General features: G+C 43.5%; 1 pseudogene across 1 annotated transcript in view; it reads right to left on the bottom strand.

Moving 5' to 3' along the window:
- The window catches only part of LOC308306621 (kinesin-1 heavy chain-like), a 67,827-nt pseudogene that overhangs the window by 7,445 nt on the left and 39,362 nt on the right, over positions 1–21,020 (bottom strand). The window contains exons 13-22 of the transcript in view: positions 18,642–18,853; positions 17,512–17,580; positions 15,912–16,118; positions 13,993–14,136; positions 12,209–12,397; positions 10,866–10,983; positions 8,798–8,865; positions 4,489–4,598; positions 3,727–3,828; positions 1,293–1,354 (exon numbers count right to left, since the gene is read on the bottom strand). The product of the transcript in view is annotated as a kinesin-1 heavy chain-like (transcript). The remainder of the gene's footprint in view (positions 1–1,292; positions 1,355–3,726; positions 3,829–4,488; positions 4,599–8,797; positions 8,866–10,865; positions 10,984–12,208; positions 12,398–13,992; positions 14,137–15,911; positions 16,119–17,511; positions 17,581–18,641; positions 18,854–21,020) is intronic.

The raw sequence follows: 21,020 nt of genomic DNA, 5'->3' as shown, positions 1-21,020 counted from the left end.
CTATTTCTCATAATAACACCGCAACATGTTGGTATGTTATTTACAATCCACAAGCATTGGGGAGTTGATGTACAAGCTCACAATGCGTCGCTTCGCCCCCCGTTGAGAGCTTGTAGATCGGCTATTATTTATTGCTCCAAAAGCCTCCAAGTAGAGCGTTTTAACTGTGCGGACAGCCATGACGCAAGCCAGATGGAGACGGAGTAGTGTCCGAAATGCGCTGATTTGTTCACTACTGTAGTACACTACATCTGGATCCCTCATTAGGGTTAGGGAGTAGGGAACGTGTTCTGCACGGACACAGCCCATGAGGAAAAATACCGTACATTGCATTATTTCCCCCCTGATACTTGGTCGTAATGGAGGTTCCCACTTATAAATATAGAAATATAAGTAGTGTTTGTTGGGCGGGGGCATCCGTACAAGTGGGCTAAATATGTCTTTTTGGACACAATAAGCCAAGATTCACCGCAATCTTTCATGGCAGATATGACTTATGGGGGCAAGTAGTGTTACTTAAATAATAATTAAGAAATTGCCGGCTAATTGTGTCTAAAAAGACAATTTTGTCCAGAAAAGAAAATATTTTACCGGACGTTTTAGCTGCTCCACAGCCCCCTACAGGTCTGTGTCAATAGAAATGTCCATTGACCAGATTTTCACCTTCCGGTGAAATATTTTCTAAAAGTGTATTTTAGACGTGAGGTGAGGGGGCTCAGAGTGTTGCCACTAAGGAAAGTAGGCTTTTAACTCCCAAAAGCCTTTGTTTTGGTGAGTAGCGAAACTGTATATATATTTGTTTTACAACAACAGACGAGAGGTACGCAGCGTTTCCTGCGGGCGCACCGTCCGGATCATTACTGACATAGCGTTAAGGAGAACTCCTGCTAACGCTATGGACCAGAGCTACTTGTAAATCGGTAAAAAACTATAGAAAGAAAATGCAATTACAATCTAAAATATGAAACCTTGTTGTAAAAAAAGTTGTCCTTTAATTACTACTCCGACAGAAGCTGATAATAGGTCACGTGGTATGTTTTTACAAATGTTCCCCCAAAAAGATTACAAGTTATATCTAAATCCACTGTTGTTCATCCGTTGTTTTCGAGGATAGTTTGTAACCAATGCTTGCTAAAATAATGCGGTTAAAAAACTACTGTATATCATGCATATTGGTGAGAAGAGGTGTAGAAAAGCAAATATGAAGAACAAACAATCCCCACCCTCAAACCAATCTCATGTGTATATCATATAACAGCATACAAATCCACATGCACACATTAATAACTCACTACTGTCTCCTCCAATCCCTTCAGGTCCTGTCTTGCCTGCTCTCTTCTGTCCTGGCATGATCCTGGGTACAAAAACAAAGACAGAAAATCTTTCCACTTACATGGACGAAAGCAAAATAAAAATCTCACGGCTCAAAAGAGATGAAAGGGACAGCCTGTCAGATGATCAACATTTAGTTACAGTAGTTGTGCTACAGATTCAAGCAACTAGGATTGCAACATTGATCTACACAGTATATTAGTTTGACTAAATCCAGCATACAAATAGGTGAAACACGGTAAGAAACATGTCTTACTTTCAGTCTGTTATTAATATTTTATTGCAAGGGTCTTCAACAGGGGGTCCGGGACCCTAGGGGGTCCTCAGAGTTACTACAGGGGGGGCCTCCAAATCTTTGTGTTTTCTCCTTTATTGTATTAACCACTTGAACCTAGTGTCCATATTCTGAGAACTTTAGCCAAAAATTTAGCCAAAACTTTTTCCCTCTACATCAATGCTCACAACGCCTCGCGCTGTGAGCATTGATGTAGAGGGAAAAAGAGCAGGGTAATTACAGAGTAATCTCGCCCCCCTAGTGGCAAAAAAAAAAAAAATGGTTCAAGTGGTTAAATATCTGAAAACACAAATTGACATGAATCCAAAATACACTGATGATTGTGCTATAACAATGAAACTGTATGGAATCCATGAACAGGTTGTGGGGGTCCCTGCTTCATCTCTCTCTCAACTAAGGGGGTCCTTGGCCTGAACACATTGAAGACGCGCTGTTTTATTGTATTCATCATGGTTTGGTTCTTGACACTTCTCTCACCTGTTACCTATCCAATGTTTCACTCTTACTGTTGTTGCTGCTATATGACACCTGCATTTCCCCACAGGGGGATAAAGGTTTGTCTCACGTTTCAGTTTCTTTATTAGTTTGCATAAAACCAGCATACAAATGGTGAAATGAGGATTGAGGAATATTTCTTACTTTCTTATAACCGTACACTCTGTCACTCATTCATCTGTAATGGCGTGCATGCATAAACCAGAGCCCAACCGATGTCAAATATTTGGGTCCGATGCCGATCACTCCATTTAGTCAGGGGATATTTTCAGAAATAGTGTCAAATCCTGGAATAAATTCCTTACCAAAAGGTTTCTTCACCAATGTGTTTGTAAAGGTGTCTAGTAACATATCTCACAAAGACTGAAATTCAGTTTCCCTGGGAGAATCCTTGACAGCTGATGAAAGTTGGGGTTCCATTAAATTAACTATACAGGATAAAACACACCAAAATAAATAAGCTTTAAGTAGCATGTGAGGGGTCAAACTAGGGGTTTTTCATGATTCTGAATCCATTGCAAGCATTTGTTTTGCACGAAAAACATTCCTTGGGCTAGAAACGGCCCTACAAAAATATGGTTTAGTGATGAGTCATCACTTTTCACAGTTTCGTGTGAGCCGCCTTTACCCCAAGGAATGTTTTTTGTGCAAAACAAATGCTTGCAATGGATTCAGAATCATGAAAAAAACCCTCACATGCTACTTAAAGCATATGTACTTTCGTGTGTTTTATCCTGTATAGTTAAGTTAATGGGACTCCAACTTTCAGCAGCTGTAACGGATTCTATTAGGGAAACTGCATTTCAGTCTTTGTGAGATATGTTACCAGACACCTTTACAAACACATTGGTGAAGATTTTGTTTGGTAAGGAATTTATTCCAGGACTTTTTAAGATATCCCCTGATTAATTGGAGAGTCCTACAACACTTAACTTTTTCGCCGCCGTTGACAGTCCTCACCGTCATTGAAAGGGTTAATACCATGGCGCCGTTGACGGTGAGGACTGTGAATCTTACTGTATATACAGTAAAGATATTATTACTTACTTAATGTCGCTCCGGTCCCGCTCGCATCGGTAATGTCGGCGATTTGTTTACAACGCACGTTGGGCGTGCACGCGAAGTGAAGCTCCTCAATGTTAAGTCAATGGAGAGGCCCATAAAGAAACTTCATTTAAACAAAATAGCCATTTTGAGACATTTTGCAGCAGATCTAAATGTAAACAAGGCACAAGGCAGGGCGCAGCCATCTTCATCTTCTTGTCGCACACTGTCATGTGACTAGATGACGTAATCGTTGCCGTCAAGTGATAATCCAAAAAAACAAAAACAACCCCCTTCCGGCCCTTCAAAATAATAGCGGCGGCCGACGGAGGAAACGACGTGGCACCGAGGCACCAAGCAACCTTCAGATTAAGAGGCAGTAGATGTGTTAATTAATCCGACTTTTTGTCCAAAAGTGCAAAGTCTAATCAATTTGCCTAACCCGATTTGATTAACATTCACATTTCCATGTGAGAACATTGAATTTATAAGCGGACAAAAGAATGGATCAGGCTCTCTCTGGTATGAACTGATCCAGTGAATTAGCGTTTAGCACGTACGTGAGATCCTGGATCTGGCGGCTTTTCTCCTGGTCGGCGGCCTTGAGTTTGTCATGCTCTACCTTCAGTCTGTCCTGCTCCAACATGATCTGCTGGTTCACACTGCACGCACGCACGCACACACACACACACACACACACACACACACACACACACACACACACACACACACACACACACACACACACACATTATTGTGACCAAATAAATTGCGATTTACGATATTAACGAGATAATCAAAATATCCCCAACATCCATTATCCTGGGGCGGAACGTTTGCCTAAAAATAGCAGATCTACAAGCAACGCGACGCGTTGAGAGCTTGTAGATCTATTTTTTGGCAAAGAGATTTGTTAGAGAGTGAAAAAAAAGACAGTATCAAGTATGTATATTAGTACGTTTTACCAATAGAGGGTTTAAATGTTACCGGATATGCAGCTCTGCAAATAAAAGGTGAATTGATCCCAGTGCATGATGGAGGACGTTATCGCGCTAAATGAAATCTCCACCATACGATTATCGAGTGTTTTTTATCACGATAAACGATAATATCGCTTATTGTCCCGTCCCTAATGCATTGGCTCCTGTGTATGTGTGTGTGGGTGATGTCACGCGTTTGGTTTGTATGTTTGTGTGTATGTGTGTAATAGTGGTGGTGGTGACGATGGGTGTGTGTGTGTGTGTGTGTGTGTGTGTGTGTGTGTGTGTGTGTGTGTGTGTGTGTGTGTGTGTGTGTGTGTGTGTGTGTGTGTGGTTTCTAACTCTTTCAGGTCGGTCATCATTTTCTCCTTCTGGTCCAGTTCATCTCTCAGGCTGCTGATCTGTTTCAGATGATCTTCTCTGTGAGACTGGATCTGTTTCTCCACTACCTCCTGAACACACACAAACATAGGACTTATTATAAAACGCAGAATATACAGTATATATATATATAGAGAGAGAGAGAGAGCAAATGATATCATACACAATACAATAACCAGTAAGACTCCTTAAATCAGGAGATAAAATACGCAAACTTTGGAAGGCAATGGTAGCCAATCAGGAGGGAATATGGGAAATGGGACAAATCCATGTTGATGACATGACTGTAGAGATACTGTGTACCGCTTTGCGTGGTTTTAGGGCAAAATCTGTAGGAGCAGTGTCCAAAAATGTGTTTTTCAAAAATCGGCCTCATGGTGGCGTTAGAAGAGGGCAACGGTGGCGGAGTAAAAGTGTGACGTGTGACGTGTGATTGACAGACTGACAGACTGACTGACAGCCGGTGGAGGTTTTGATAGTAACTGCGACCTGACGGTCGCAATAACACACACTCAAACACACACACACACACACACACACACACACACACACACACACACACACACACACACACACACACACACACACACACACTTTATTGCGACCTTAGGTCGCAGTTTAGTATGAGAAACGGTACAGTCTATGGGTTTGGCGCTCTGACATCACTGTGATGTCAGGGGAACCACACTAGTCATGGAGTCATGCCCATATATGGAGTTCCCTGATGTCATCAATATTAAGCCCATATCTAATAGGACTTCAAATGGGAATGCCCATATATGGAGGCCACATCAGCCACATACCACACTGGCAGAATCCATATATGGCCAAGACAGATGGTCTAGACAGCCCACATCTCTGTGGCTGGTTCTACAGACAGGGATCTCCATATAATGGGCATAACAGGGATTGTATGTATGATGTCAGATGTCATAGACGTCATAGGAATTTCACATAACGAATAACAGAGTAAGCATGTTTGGGCTCTCACAGCATATCTCCATACAGTGCATGGATCTCCATATATGGGTATACTGTTAAAAAGACTCTAATACTGCCATAACTGGCCTACTGTGTGGAGGTGTGGGGAAAGGGTTACCGTAGCAACCTTCAACCATTATGCACAATACAAAAAGAGCAATAAGAATAGTTCACAAGTTAGGTTGTCAGGAACATACAAATGATTTGTTCTAACATTGAAGTGTCTTGATCTAGAGCAATTTAAAATGGCGCAAATTGTTTGGGTTGAGAGGGGTATGGTGTGATGTGGCAGTGTTATATATGGTAGCCAGATAAGTCGACCTCTTTCAAAGTCGACCCAGACTCGTTTCCCAACGGGTCTGAGGCCTTAAACTAGATGCAGATTAGACTAAAATCAAATCTGTGCTTCTGGGGGTCCCTGGAACAAAAAAGTTTGCAATAGGGGTCCATCCGTGGAACAAACTATTTTGAGATGGGGGTCCACGGCCAAAAATACATTTTGGGGGTCCTTAACCACTGATAGGCACATTCTACAAATGTCTTCTAAATCATAACAATTTTCTGAAAAAAACTTATGTGGCCATCAGTGTTTCTCAAACTTTGTCATGTGAAGGACCCCCAGAATGATATGTATTTGGCTACGGACCCCCATCACAAAATATTTTGTTCCAGGGACCCCCAGAAGCAAATATTTGATTTTTGTCTATTCTGCATCTAGCTAAGGCCTCAGACCCGTTGGGAAACGAGTTTGGGGTCGACTTTGAAAGAGGTCGACTTTTCTGGCATTCTTATATATACATACAGTATATATAGTATGTATATTGGAATGTGTGTAAATGGGTATATACAAACTAGATTTGTGTGTCTTGAATGTAAATATTGAATATTTGAGTGTTAGTTAATTATGAACAGCGTACTCTTGAATATAAATATGATTATTTTTGAGTGTTCATTCACTATGAACTTTTTAAACAAAACTGTTAAATCGACGCACGTACGTACGCACGCACGCACGCACGCACGCACGCACGCACGCATGCACACACACACACACACACACACACACACTAGTGATGCGCGGTGCGGCCCGCGACCGCGGTCCCCCGCGGTCAGCCCGCGGGCCGGGTTGAGCTGGGCCAAGAAATGTACACTTTATTGGCGGGGCGGGTTGAGGCGGTCTCGTTCGGTCTATAATGCGCACCAAGTGTCCTTCTATCCTCGTCAGCCAAACTAGTCCGTGTCATGTAATTCTAATTAAGTCCATTACTTCCTGTAAGTAGACTTGAAAATAAAACCGTTGCCTAATCATATTATGGGAGTTTAACTATCTTATTTTGAAATCCACCGACCACCGCTTGGGAGGAAGTGCTTCTGCTTTGTTAGTGTTTGGCTACTTGACACAGCCTATCTTCAGCTTAATGTAAACAGAAGACAGAACCCAGAACAACTCACGTGTGGACCAGTTTGGATTGTACAAGCTTTTGACTAAACTAAAGTTCATATTATGATATGAAAACAATGCTCCTTTGACTTAAACAACGTACACCCTTTGAAAGTTTGCTAAACTTTGCACCTCCGCAGCAGATATAGGTAAGGAGCTGGTTAATTACCTTTTGCAGGTTGGATGCTGTTGTGCTGTGGTGAGAGCATAGATTGTAGGAAATAATATTTTCTCAACAAATTATGTTGAGAGGCGTAGAGCTGTTGCTTTGGTGTCTCGGCGCGGTGCGCCAGTGACTAATAGGCTTGTGACTCGATCCTCATCTCTCTGTGATACAGTAGTTGTGTTCTGTGTGTATAGTCATACTCATACAGGAGTGTTATCAATTAAAATAAGCATGCATGTCGTCACTCGTCATGCCGTCATCTATCTATAAATGCGAGAAGTCTCTGCGTGTCTGTCTGTGTGTATGTAATCCGCGTATCTCGAGAACCGTTCGTCCCACCGGCTTCAGATTCGGCACGCGCGTTCCCCGCCGCGGCACGGAGTGCAGTGCCGGGTCTCGACCCGACCCGACGCGCGGTTTTCCCGAACCGGCGCGAAACGTTCGGAATCTCCTTATTTGATTGTTGGTTTATTTGGTTGATTGTTGACATCAGGCTGTTCCGGAGGAAATCGGCAAAAGCTCTGACTCATTGTGACATCACTTCATAAAAGGCTCTGACATCACGTACGCCACATGAGTCAACAAAACATCTCTGTGAGTGTGTATGTATGTATGTAATCCGCGTATCTCGAGAACCGTTCGTCCCACGGGCACGCGCGTTCTCCATATATGGGCATAAAATGAATGCCCCCATATATGGGCATAAAATGGATTGCAGACAGACAGATACAGATATCTCCATATATGGACATAAATGGACAGAGGCAAACAGATGGTCAAAGATCTCCATATATGGGCATAAAATGGACGCAGACAGACAGATACAGATATCTCCATATATGGGCATAAATGGACACAGGCAAACAGATGTTCAAAACGGGTCCTATGACAACAGGTATAATGAGGTTTGCATTAAAGGGGGAACCGGCACTGTGTCTGCAACACAGTTGGAGGCACAGACAGATACTCCATATATGGGCATAAAATGGACGCAGATAGACAGATATCTCCATATATGGGCATAAAATGGACCCAGAACTATAACTGCAGTGATCTCCATATATGGACATAAAATGGACAGCGACATACAGACAGACAGATACAGATAACTCCATATATGGGCATAAATGGACACAGGCAGACAGATGGTCAAAACGGGTCCTATGAAAACAGGTATAATGGGGTTTGCATTAAAGGGCGGGGCATTCATTCCCTATTTACATTGTTCCGAGTTGGCCAGGTCGCCGACTAGACGCTGGGCCGCCCGAAGGGCGGCCCAGCTTCTAGTGTAGCTAATTAACGGTTCATTGCTTTTAAATGTTCAAAGGATATTTTTGTACGGCTCTCTTGTACTGCACTGTTAGGCTATGTGCTCTAAATCAATGCTCAACGTTTCTCCTTTCTGTTTTTGCACAGCTGCCTTAAAAATCCACATTCAAAGACGTAATTGACATGTATTTAATGACGGCGGGCCGCGGGCTGAGCTGGGCTGTGAAAATTGATGCGTTGTTGCGGGTTGGGCTGGGCTGGGTCAGATAATTAAAATTGCGGGGGCCCGTGGTCCATAAAAATCACTAGCCCGCGCATCACTAACACACACACATAACAATGCCATACAGTCTGGGAACAAGACATTATGCGTTATGTTCCTGTACATAAGATGTTAAAGAAATAAGTACAACCTTGAACTTTGAACCTGGAACATTGGCGGATTGTCTCTCATTCTCTAGCTCCATGGCATGGACCTTCTCTGGAGGGGGAGATAAATACCAGGAACATTTTAGCACTGGGGACACTTTTACTGTACAGTATGTGGTGCAATGATTAATAAAACAATCATTTATCACCCGACATAAAAGATGTCAGATTTAGTATTTGGTTTAGTGATGCTCCATAGAAAAGAATATAATAGATGCTTTTACATCTTCACCAACATGTGATGGTAAATGTTTGAAACTGTCCCGTTACAAAAAAATCAAACTTCCTTTTGAAAGCACTTTCAAAATGTCAAAATGTCTATTTGGGCTCAGGTAACTTGGGACGAGCATTTAACATTTCATAAATAATATCTAATTGATTTAATTACTTACATTGATTCATTGAATAATCAAAAACAAAAAACAAAAACAAAACAATCAACAGATAAATTGCTTAGTCGCAGCCCTACTGTTAAATGTGATTCATATAAAACATACATTTTGTGTGTGTGTGGCTGTGGCAACACAATTCATAGAACATCACATGACTACCAACAACATACAGTAGTCATGCAGTTCTCATAGTGCAACAGGACACTGCATACACATTATACACCACTAGGTGGTGCTAACAGATCATCTAAGCCACTGCAAACCCTTAAATAAATCCTCATTTAGGATTTGGAGGTAATTGACCATATTCACACAGCGGCCATTTTGCTTTCACGTCATATTTGCGGAATGGGAAGAAATGCCACCGGGGGTGACATCATTTCATTAACGGGTACACATTCTTGTGTATCATTATTTTATGCTTTAACTATTGAAAAATAGCAGATATACAAGCTCACAGCGTGGCACCGAGTGCCGCGCTGCGAGCTTGTAGATCTGCTATTTTTGAAAAATTGTGAAAATTAGAATTTTTACCCGATTCTATAAGTGTCTTTTGAATCCTTCTAAGATTTTTTTTGAAAACCCTATGTTTCTAACTTTCTATGTCAGCAATATGGCCAGCCATCGTCAAAGAAAAGGTCCTTTTCACTTAAATGGACCTCAGTTAGTCTGTTCTTGAGAGACTACTATGTCAGTGGTTCTCAAACCTTTTCATGTGAAGGACCCCCAAAATAATATTTATTTGGCCACGGACCCCCATCTCAAAATATTTAGTTCCAGGGACCACCCAGAAGCTAAATTTGAGTTACAAACGTTCGCTTTGAAAATACATATATTCAAAGATTTGCACACATTTTCACGTCTTTTTCAAAAATAGCAGATCTACAAGCTCGCAGCGCGGCACTCGGTGCCGCGCTGTGAGCTTGTATATCTGCTATTTTTCACTGGTTAAAGCATTCAATAATTCTAGGCCTGAATGGGTTACTAACAAAATGGCCGCCGTGTGAGTATGGTGAATAGAGGTGGGAGATAATAGTCACTGCACGTACTCCTACGGGCTGGGGCGGCACCTGACGGCAGGCAGTGTCGGGCGGGGGGAGTAGGACGAAGGCCCTACGTCCTCCTGGTGGGGGCTCCTCACTGGCAGGTGAGTCAGTAGGATACAACAGACATGTGTGTGGGGAGGAATTAATTGGCATAACGAAAAAGGGGGTAAAAAAATTATCGGCTACTCATTTAGATGACTATCAATTCCTTTCAGATACGCAGGTCTCAGGACAGGCTGCCTGATTTTTTTTTACTACTGCTGTGCTGAGTGGGGGTTGGGTAGGGGTGGGCAGGCCTGCTGAGCAGGAGGTGGGGTGGAGTCAGTGTGGGGCCAAAACTGTCTCAATAGCGCAGTCCTCCCACTCAGGACAAGGTGGTACTGCAGCTGAAAATGCTCTGAAAGCCAGGCGGAAATGACAGGGGCTCCGTATTCAGGAGTGGTAATTTAGCCTCAAACCTTTTAAAAAAATGTTTTTGGGACATAAACAATATGATATTGGTTATTTTCAAATGCATGGTGTCCAACCTTTAACTCTGGGTGTGAAAATGTACCTATACGGTTTCATATTGTTACACATGGACTGTGTTGTGATTTCCAGACAGATCTCCTCACCCTGAGCACTGAGTTGGACCAGCTCCTCGTGCAGCGAGTCTATCTTCTCCTCCAACTGCCTCTTCTTCTGCTCCACATTGTGGAGATACTCCGTCAGGGACTTGATCTTAGCTTCATGCTAAACACCGCCGAGAACCAAGGGACAGAGAGACAAAACATGTAAGTAATCACTTGTGAAAAAGTAATTAGAGCAAAATGACAGGAGATGGGATTTCAATAAACAGAAACTCCATGACCAGCCAGACCGAGCATGCAGGATTTGAACAAACTTTAGTCTCACACAGAAATGATGTATTGTATTGTGCAAGTGTTGGTAGGTTGAAATTCAAATAATTTGAAAATATGCCTTTTTGTCCAGTATCATGATGATATAAATGAGCATTTCTAAAATGGCTAGTCCCATTCTGATTGGCTGTTTACCGTTTATTTTTTATTTTTTTTATTTTTTTTGCTGGTCTGGCACAAGGGATGTCACCGGATAATCGATTTTCGACTAGTCATTAGAGTCTCCAAAAATCGGAAAAAAGGCTTACGGCAGTAAGCGATTACTAATCGAAAAGTGCTGGACAATAATCGATTTTTGACATTGCTATCGATGACTGCAGGGTCCGGCCAAAGCCTCCGTCTCCCTCATACTCGGTTGCCTGTGGACACTTGGCACATTTTTGCAAGGACTTGAATCCACAGTCTTTCTGGAGTACCATCCTGTGGCCCTATTTAATCTGCCTTCTGACTCACAGCCCACACAATGCTCTAACACACACAGGGGTCTCAGGCCAAGGACCCCGTAGTTGAGAGAGAGATGAAGCAGGGACCCCCACAACCTAGATAGATTCCATTATCTTTTCATTGTTTGACAGCACAATCCTCAGTGTATTTTGGATTCATGTCAACTACTGTTTCCATATATTTTCATTGTTTGACCGCAAAATCATCAGTGTATTTCGGATTCATGTCAATTTGTGTTTTCAGATATTTAACCACTTGAACCGTCATAAACTTGACCTTTCACTCTGTACTTCCAGTCTGCTCTTTTTCCCCTCCACACCAAACCTTTGCCGAAAATAGCCGATCTACAAGCTCACAACGCCTCGCAGCGCGAGGCGTTGTGAGCTTGTAGATCTGCTATTTTTGGCTAAAGTTCTCAGAATATGGACGCTGGGGTTCAAGTGGTTAATATAAAAAAGGAGAAAAAAAAAAAACGCTTTGGACCCCCCTGCAGTAACTCTGAGGACCCCCTGTCGAAGACCCTTGCTCTAACAACGACCACGTCTGACACTACAGTGGTCTCCTTGACAGCAGCTAGCTGTCATGACAACAGGCTGGGAGGAGGGAGGTGTCACCTGGGAGATGCGCAGCTGGCATGCGGCCAGCTCCTTGTCGTTCTCCTCCAGCCTCTGTGCGCTCTCCGTCTGCGTGGTCTCCAGCTGCTTGCTGCGCTTCACCATGTTCTTCACCTCCGACTTCATCTTGCTGATGTAGAGGCGCGCCACCGTGAACTCCTCGTCGATCAGACCGCTGCTCTCCTGTTGCTGCATGGAGGACACAAGAGGGGAGACCGAGATATGACCAGACCCAAGAAGAGGAGGTACATTTGATGTTGAGACCAATAGTGTAAACCAGGGGTGTAACGATATAGTAACTGAATGGACAGATCGATTTTAATTTGCAATGATCTACTTATTCTACTATATCGATATCCAAGAGCATATATCGTTCCGTTTTGGCTTTGTATCGTATCGTATCGTTTTACAATGCAGATAAAAGGTATCGAATCGTTTTGCAGTGCAAATAATTGATTGCATGGAAACTAAGTATTTGTGCCTTGTATTTAGCAATTTTAAGAAGGAAAATAAAAAAGAGGGGTCTCATTTTTACTAATTCCATTCCATATAACTACTCTTGGTCTATCGATAAATGTGTGTAATCTCTGTGTTCATGTCAAGGTGCAGCTTTGTCCATATGTGTTGAAATATAATGTCCATGTATTTGCTAGAAATCACAGTGTTTACTTATTTATAGATTTTCCCTTAAAAAACCTGCTCTATTGACACACATTTAATTTCTTTGCTAAATAGTTACTATATTGATTTTAAATCATTGAATCAAATCTTATCGTATCGCCATGAATGAACCAATATCGTCCATGTTTCGTATCGTCAACTATGTATCGTGATGTGTATCATATTGCTATTAAATGTATCCTTTAATACACCCCTAGACCCAAGAAGTACATTTGATGTTGAGACCAATAGTGTAAACCCTGAAAGGGAATGGAAGTGTTTGTGTCCCCTTGCGGCCAGGTCTGGTACTGTAAAAGGGGATTCGGGGAAAAAGCAGCCGACAGAAGGCATTAGTAATAGAATAGACATAACTGTATTTAACTGCAATGACCGGCTCCCCCTTAAGGCAATCCTACGGTTTAAATAAAGGTTGACTGAATGAATGAATGAATGAATGAATGAATGAATGAATAAGCAACAAGTCTTAGTCAAACATTTACAAGAGAAAACGAATCTGTTCATACAAGTGGGAGGTATGAGTTAAAAGTAGATTGGACACCAGGGGCGTTAATTGGGTATGGCAGGAGTATGCAGCTGCCATACCCTGGGTCCAGGGGGGAATGTAAAAGTTAGTTTTAAATATAAATCCATGAATGTCTCTTTGTCTATCTGTTCTGGTTATTATGTTGTTAAATTACAGTAAAATAACTACAAATGCAAAATTTTACAAAATGGTCACTTTAACAAGGTATTATAATGATATTTTCCACACTTGTATTCTCCCCATCTTGACAAAATGGTACAGGTGCAATTCATTATTGTTAATTGTGGCACGTTTACTACAGCCTATGCCAAGTTTAGCTGCACTTGAACAACCGTTCCAGGCTGCCATATCCAGCCCAAGAAACCGTAGAAACGGGGGGAAAAATGTAATGTACTTCTTAAAATAAATGTATCATGCCTGTTGCTAAGGTATGGCAACATGACTGGTGTCTTGCGCGCGAGCGAAGGCGCGCGTGCAAGACACCAGTCATGTTGCCATACCTTAGCTTTTTCTGAACTGACGCCACTGTTGGACACTAGTAAATGCCGAGTATACTTGTGTGTGGAAAGACTTAAGACACCTTGATGTCCTTGCTGCCCACTGCGATGCCGATCTCAGCCAGGTCTTTGAGCAGCGAGGACATCATCTCCATGGTCCTCTTCTTCTGGTGGTTGGTGATCTCCTTCAGCTTCTGGAGCTCCGAGTCGATGGAGGTCAGGGAGATCTGGGTGGAGACAGTAAGGAGGAGATGGAGGTCAGGGAGATCTGGGTGGAGACAGTGAGGAGGAGAATAAATGTTTACCATCCCAACCACCGCTGCTGCGTGTCACTCCCCATTATGTCTCTTCTCTCCCCGTTTCCTGTCAACCTGCTGTACTATCAATCAGGGACGTGCAGAGAATTTTATAGAGGCAGGGGCTGACATTTCGAAAAGAATATCGATACTAGCCGACCTCCAAGCTTGGAGGTCGGCTAGTTTTGGTGGGGGGGACCTCCCGGAAATGCTGATCGCCAACTTGGGATGTCTGCAGTGTTACTCTGTACAATGACTTGCTACAGTATGCAGACTAGTGCTTGCTCTGCCATCATATCAGTTAATATTACTGTATCGTGATTTTTGCATATTAATCAGAAACAATCTAACAATCTAACAAGCTCACAACGCGTCACTTCGTGACGCGTTGTGTGAGCTTGTAGATCTGCTATTTTTGGTGAACGTTCCCCCCAGAATAGGGATGCTGGGGTTCAAGTGGTTAAACGTCAAATATAATGATATTTTCAGTCTGTTCAAAATGGAAATCCTCTGTGACATACTGTATCTTAGGGGGAAAGATTTGCATATTTACATGTCATAATATGACTCTAAAGATTAACAGTGTAATTCAGGGGTGCCGTGGATGAAAAAGTTATTTACAGGGGTGCTCTGAGTCAAAAAGTTTTGAGAACCACTGTTATGCAGTATGCGGTATGTAGGTATGTGAGTATATGTGTGTACAGTAACTGTGCAATGCACTGTATGCCATAAACGAAAATTGACAATACAAATATCGTGTTTGGGGGAGTGGGTCGGACTGATAACAGATGTTACTTGCGATGCCAAAAGACGTGTTAGCTGGTTACCATGGTAACCAGGTAAACAGGTGCTGCGGCGGCCGCTGGCGAGCGAAAAAAACGTCATATCCCATGATGCACCTTGAAAGCCGCTGCTGCCAGACTTCACTTCCTCATTCACATCTATTCTATCTGGGTGCGGTAAAATGGCCTTTTCTCCCTTTGTTTTCCCACATCGCTGGTTTGGTCAAGACAGCTCCATTTGCTATGGACTATTAACACTTATGTTGCAATGATTTTTTCTCTTCAATGTCTCGCGTTGCCATGGTTACCATAGACTTCCATGTAATTGTGCAACTGTGTAAAAAGTGCATGCCCATGCCTAGATGATGCACCACGTGTGTAGATGCTGTTCACAGCTTTCAAACAAAAAAATCCGCTTGGAAATCCGTTCAGGCATTCATGATTTATGGGCCATTATGTTTTCTTCAGATGTAAACAAACATGGCTGCCATGTTTGAAAGAATGGGTTGGTATGGGGGTTAAACATGCAATTTCGCGATCGCGATCATGCCTAATACATTTCTGGAGGTCCAAAAAAAAAATTTGAATTTTTTTTTTTTGAATTTTTTTTTGAATTTTTTTTTCAAAAACGGCCCAAACTCGGGAAACTCGGGGTTGGCACAGCGTTGGTATCAATACAAACTCGGGAAACTCGGGGTTGGCACCAGATGTGTTAATACAGTATCTGACTCATGGATCGCCACGGTTGAATATTTTTCCGTGTGAAAGACAAGACGTTGAACGGCCGTGAACGGGGGCTGCTGCGCGCGCGCCGCGTGCACGCCGCCACCGAAAATCAGGTAAAAACAATAGGAAAGATACATGGCAGTTGATCTCCATTAGTTATGGCAAAACTATGGCAGCCCAAATGTTTGATTCACTCACAGACTTCTCGTTGAGCTCCTGGCTGAGGGCCTCGAACTCCTTGGTCTTGTCCTCCACCTCCTGGCTCTTCTGGTCGTAGTTGACGGCCAGCTCCTCCAGCGCCTGCAGCACCTCCTTCACCTCCTCCTTGGAGGCCTCGTTCTCCCCCAGGAGGCGGTTCAGCTCCGTCTGCAGGGTGTCGTGGTCGCGCCGCGACGACGCCAGCAGCTGCCCGGCAGAGAGAGATGAACGGGACGGGGAAAAAAGAGGCGTCATTTCAGAAAGACAAAACATAGGGGTCTGGGTGGAGTTTGCATGTTCTCCCCGTGTCCCCTAGGGCAGGTGTTTTCAACCTGTGGGTCGGGACCCCCACGGGGTCCCCAAATTATTTTTTTGGGGGGGTCCCAAGATGATTAGCTTACTGTGCAACATTGTTTTCTCACTCAACAGTAAACAAACCAACATAAAGTTTAAGTGTATCTGAGGGTGTCTGCACATTTCTAAAGTGACAATTTAAGGACTTTTTAATACCTCTAAAATGACAAATGACAAATTAAACATTGGCCAAATTGTCAAATATTAGAGGCAGAAAGTGTGAAAATAGCAGCTCTACATGCTGTGAGGCGTTATGAGCGTGTAGATCTGCTATTTTCACAATAGAACCGTGTTACAAAAACTGTAATGCCTCAACTCTTCAGGTCGTCAGGGTGGGGTGGGGTGGGGGGGGGGGGGGGGATGATTATTGGGATGATTATTTTGGGGGTCGCGGCCTGAGAAGGTTGACCACTGTCCTAAGGTAGGTACCCTCACAAAAAACATGCAGTAATCCTGGTCTCTAAAATGCCTCCCCCTGGCCAACGGGGCGCCTGATGGACGGGAAAGGAACTGGTTGGAATAACGTGTTCCTTCCACTCACTACGTCCGACTGGGGAAACTCCCCCCTGTCAGGTGAAAAGAAGCTGCTTGGAAGGAAGCATGAGGTCAGTCCGTTGCTCTCCCCAGGTTGGCAGAGGGAGTCTAGCGCCCAGGATTACATTCGAGAATTGACACTGGGCGAAAAAATTGCGTTACAAAAATCGTGGGATAAAGATTATTAAAAAAAAAGAAAGACATAGGGGGTGGCAAAGAATAATTACCATATAATTACCATAGCCATCTCATTTCTAAAATGGCAAAAATTATTGATCACCCTATCAATGTGTCGCCAACCAAGTGACGCGTTGAGAATGTGTAGATCCACTATTTTCACTATGTTTGGGGAAGAGGGCCTATACTGACGTTCCCAAAATAGGGACGCCACGTTGAAAGTGGTTAATAAATGAATGGTTACATAACAATAAAAAGCATGTCTAAATTATAACACATGTCACATCACATGTAGACGGTCGGACATCAGAGTAATCTGCTGAAACAATTCAGAGTTGGGGAAAATATGCATGAAATAACTTTAAATGTTTAATGTTTAAAATAAGGATAAATGTGAACACTAAGGGGTGGTAGTTGCGGGTCCATTTGGTCATTTTACACTTTCAAGAGTTAAATTATTGTTAAACATTTGCACCAGTGGCCTGATGGTCATCTAACAGCCATGTGTGGATCGTCACTATTTAGCTCTGCTCACCTCCTCCTGGTCCAACATCTGCTGAGTCAGCTTCTCCACCATCTGACTCTGTTGGTTGATCTCCTCATCCTGAGAGAGAGAGAGAGAGAGAGAGAGAGAGAGAGAGAGAGAGAGAGAGAGAGAGAGAGAGAGAGAGAGAGAGAGAGAGAGAGAGAGAGAGTGGACAAAGTACAGACATTTTTTTTATTTATTGGCACACACCAACAAAGAACACTTACGCGTTTCGGCTATGAGCCTTCATCAGAGCAAGGCTCTCAGCCGAAACGCGTAAGCATTCTTTGTTGATGTGTGCCAATAAAAAAAGTGGAAATGTGAGTACTTTGTCCACCACTGATTTAAAGTTTGGGATGTGCTACCTTTTTGGAATTTTCTATTCCTACTTTTTATGTATACTAGACTTTAGGTCTAGCACTCCACTGAGAAATTCCAATGCTGATGTGCAACCTCTTTTTCTTAATTAGTTACATTTCAAAATACTTTCTCTCTTCTTTCTTCTCTGAGAGGGAAATAAAAGGACTGACCTTTTGGGTTTCAATCTATGTATGGTAAATGCCAGAGAGACTGTCAATTATGTGCCATCAGTGTAGGATAGTAGAAGTCATTTACAAAATCACGCAGCCCTGACTTTTAGGCGATTGTTGACATACTTTCTCTTGATTTCAGAGTAATTTAACCCATTTAGGCCTGGAATAATTTTATACTTTAGGTATTGAAAAATAGCAGAAATACAAGCTCACAGCGCAGCACCAAATCTTTTTTTTTTTTAAGTCGTGAAGATTTGTGCAAATCTTTGAATATATGTATTTTAAAGTGAACCTTTGTAACTCAAATTGTTCTTCTGGGGGTCCCTGGAACTAAATATTTTGAGATGGGGGTCCGTGGCCAAATACATATAATTTTGGGGGTCCTTGACATGTAAAAAGTTTGAGATCCACTGATTTAGATGAAGGATTTAGAAAACATTTATAGAATCGGGTCAAAAATATTCAAAGACTTGCACAAGTGTTCAGGATTTTTCAAAAACAGCAGAACTACACGTGAGCTTGTATATCTGCTATTTTTTAATAGTTAAAGCATAAAATAATGACACAGATTTGGTCTAAATGGCTTAAAAAATGTGTAAACGTCACCTTATCGTCCAGCTCTTTGTAAAGCTTGGTCACCTCCGCCTCACACTTCTCCTTCTCTGCGTCTGTCAGCCTAACACCAGGCAGGGCACTGTGGGCGGGCGTGGACGCCGTCTTGTCATTGTTGATGACGTTGTCCAGAGCCTGGATCTCCTCTTTAAGGTCCTCTTTGGCTTTCTCCTTGTCAAACTGTTCCTCCACTGGCACCTTCTCGCCTGCAGGGGGAAGCGTAGAGCACAGAGCAGATCAGAGAGAGATGCACTATCCACAACTTTCCAACATCCCATCGTGCATTGCGCAGAAGGCGAGCGGCATTTCTGCCGTCGCAGCCGAGTGTGATCTACAAGCTCACCACGGTTGCATCTGCGACGCAACGTGAGCTTGTCCCTGTATGTCTGCTGTTAACCGGAAGTGTCCCGCAGATAATGCTACAGTAAAGTCTTGCGGAAATCACACCGTGGCCATCTTGGATCACATGATTTCCTGGGATAGCAGCCTGCATTACAAACCATTGTGAACAATGGAGCGATGGTCCCAAAATATGAGTTCTATTCAACCAACTTCTTTTGACCAAATTGACAAATGGGCAGATGACAACATCAACATCCCCAAAATGATTAAATAGAAGGGTATATCCACAATATTCATGGTAGTTAGGTTGCAGTGTTACTCTGTACAAAGACTTGCTACAGTATGCAGACTAGTGCTTGCTCTGACATCATATAGTTAATATTACTGTATCGTGATTTTTGCATATTAATCAGAAACAATCTAACAACAAATAGTTAATATTATAGTGGAGCAAGCACTGCACAGATAGTCTTTGTACACAGTAAGGTTGCAAACTACCATGAATATTGTGGATGTACCCTTCTATTTAATCCTTTTGGGGATGTTGTCATCAGCCCATTTGTCAATTTGGTAAAAATAAATTGGTTGAATAGAACGTCAAAGAATGTCATCTTTTCAACAACCAAACCCAAAACCTAACTCTAACCTCTGTGGGGTGAGTAGCTAACCTGCCGACGCTCCGTTGTCAAAATGTTGCGTTGTCGAAATTGTGTGTGTGTGTGCGTGCGTGCGTGCGTGCGTGCGTGCGTGTGTGCCCACAGAGCTCAGTGCATAGGGCAGCTTCCTGTCAACCAGAAAGATGTGAATTTCCATTGAAAACCACGCGATGAAGATGAAGATAAGATACGATGAGCTGACGCGTCACTAACAGACATACGATGAGCTGACGTGTCACAGCTTAGCATAGAGCTAAACCACTGTATTTTGGAGTTTTAAACTGGTGTTGATGTGGTTGTTTTGGGACTGGGAAGGAGGGAGTCCACCTTTTTGTTGCGGCCTAGGCTCCCCTATAGCTCCCCTAGACTCCCCTGTAGCTCCCCTAGACTCCCCTATAGCTCCCCTAGACTCCCCTATAGCTCCCCTAGACTCCCCTATAGCTCCCCTAGACTCCCCTATAGCTCCCCTAGACTCCCCTATAGCTCCCCTATAGCTCCCCTAGACTCCCCTGTAGCTCCCCTATAGCTCCCCTAGACTCCCCTATAGCTCCCCTAGACTCCCCTGTAGCTCCCTTATAGCTCCCCTAGACTCCCCTGTAGCTCCCCTATAGCTCCCCTAGACTCCCCTATAGCTCCCCTAGACTCCCCTATAGCTCCCCTAGGCTCCCCTATAGCTCCCCTAGGCTCCCCTATAGCTCCCCTAGACTCCCCTATAGGCTCCCCTATAGCTCCCCTAGACTCCCCTATAGCTCCCCTAGACTCCCCTATAGCTCCCCTAGAGGCTCCCCTATAGCTCCCCTAGACTCCCCTATAGGCTCCCCTATAGCTCCCCTAGACTCCCCTATAGCTCCCCTAGACTCCCCTATAGCTCCCCTATAGCTCCCCTAGACTCCCCTATAGCTCCCCTAGACTCCCCTATAGCTCCCCTAGACTCCCCTATATCTCCCCTATAGCTCCCCTAGACTCCCCTATAGCTCCCCTATAGCTCCCTTAGACTCCCCTATAGCTCCCCCAGACTCCCCTATAGCTCCCCTAGACTCCCCTATAGCTCCACTATAGCTCCCCTAGACTCCCCTATAGCTCCCCTATAGCTCCCCTATAACTTCCCTATAGCTCCCCTATAGCTCCCCTATAGCTCCCCTATAGCTCCCCTAGACTCCCCTATAGCTCCCCTAGACTCCCCTATAGCTCCACTATAGCTCCCCTAGACTCCCCTATAGCTCCACTATAGCTCCCCTAGACTCCCCTATAGGCTCCCTTTGGCCGGGCCGTAACATAGATGTCACTGAGTGGCATTACAGCACCCAGTCAGGAAGAGTGCAAATGAGTTCAGTTCCTCGCTGTCCTCTGACTTTATGGTCGACCAATCCAGCAC

This window comes from Nannobrachium achirus (genome assembly GCF_963921795.1).
Source record: "Nannobrachium achirus genome assembly, chromosome: 21".
In the NCBI taxonomy this organism is placed as follows: domain Eukaryota; kingdom Metazoa; phylum Chordata; class Actinopteri; order Myctophiformes; family Myctophidae; genus Nannobrachium; species Nannobrachium achirus.
Note: the sequence above shows the minus strand (reverse complement) of the source record. Positions and strands in the feature narration are given on the sequence as shown.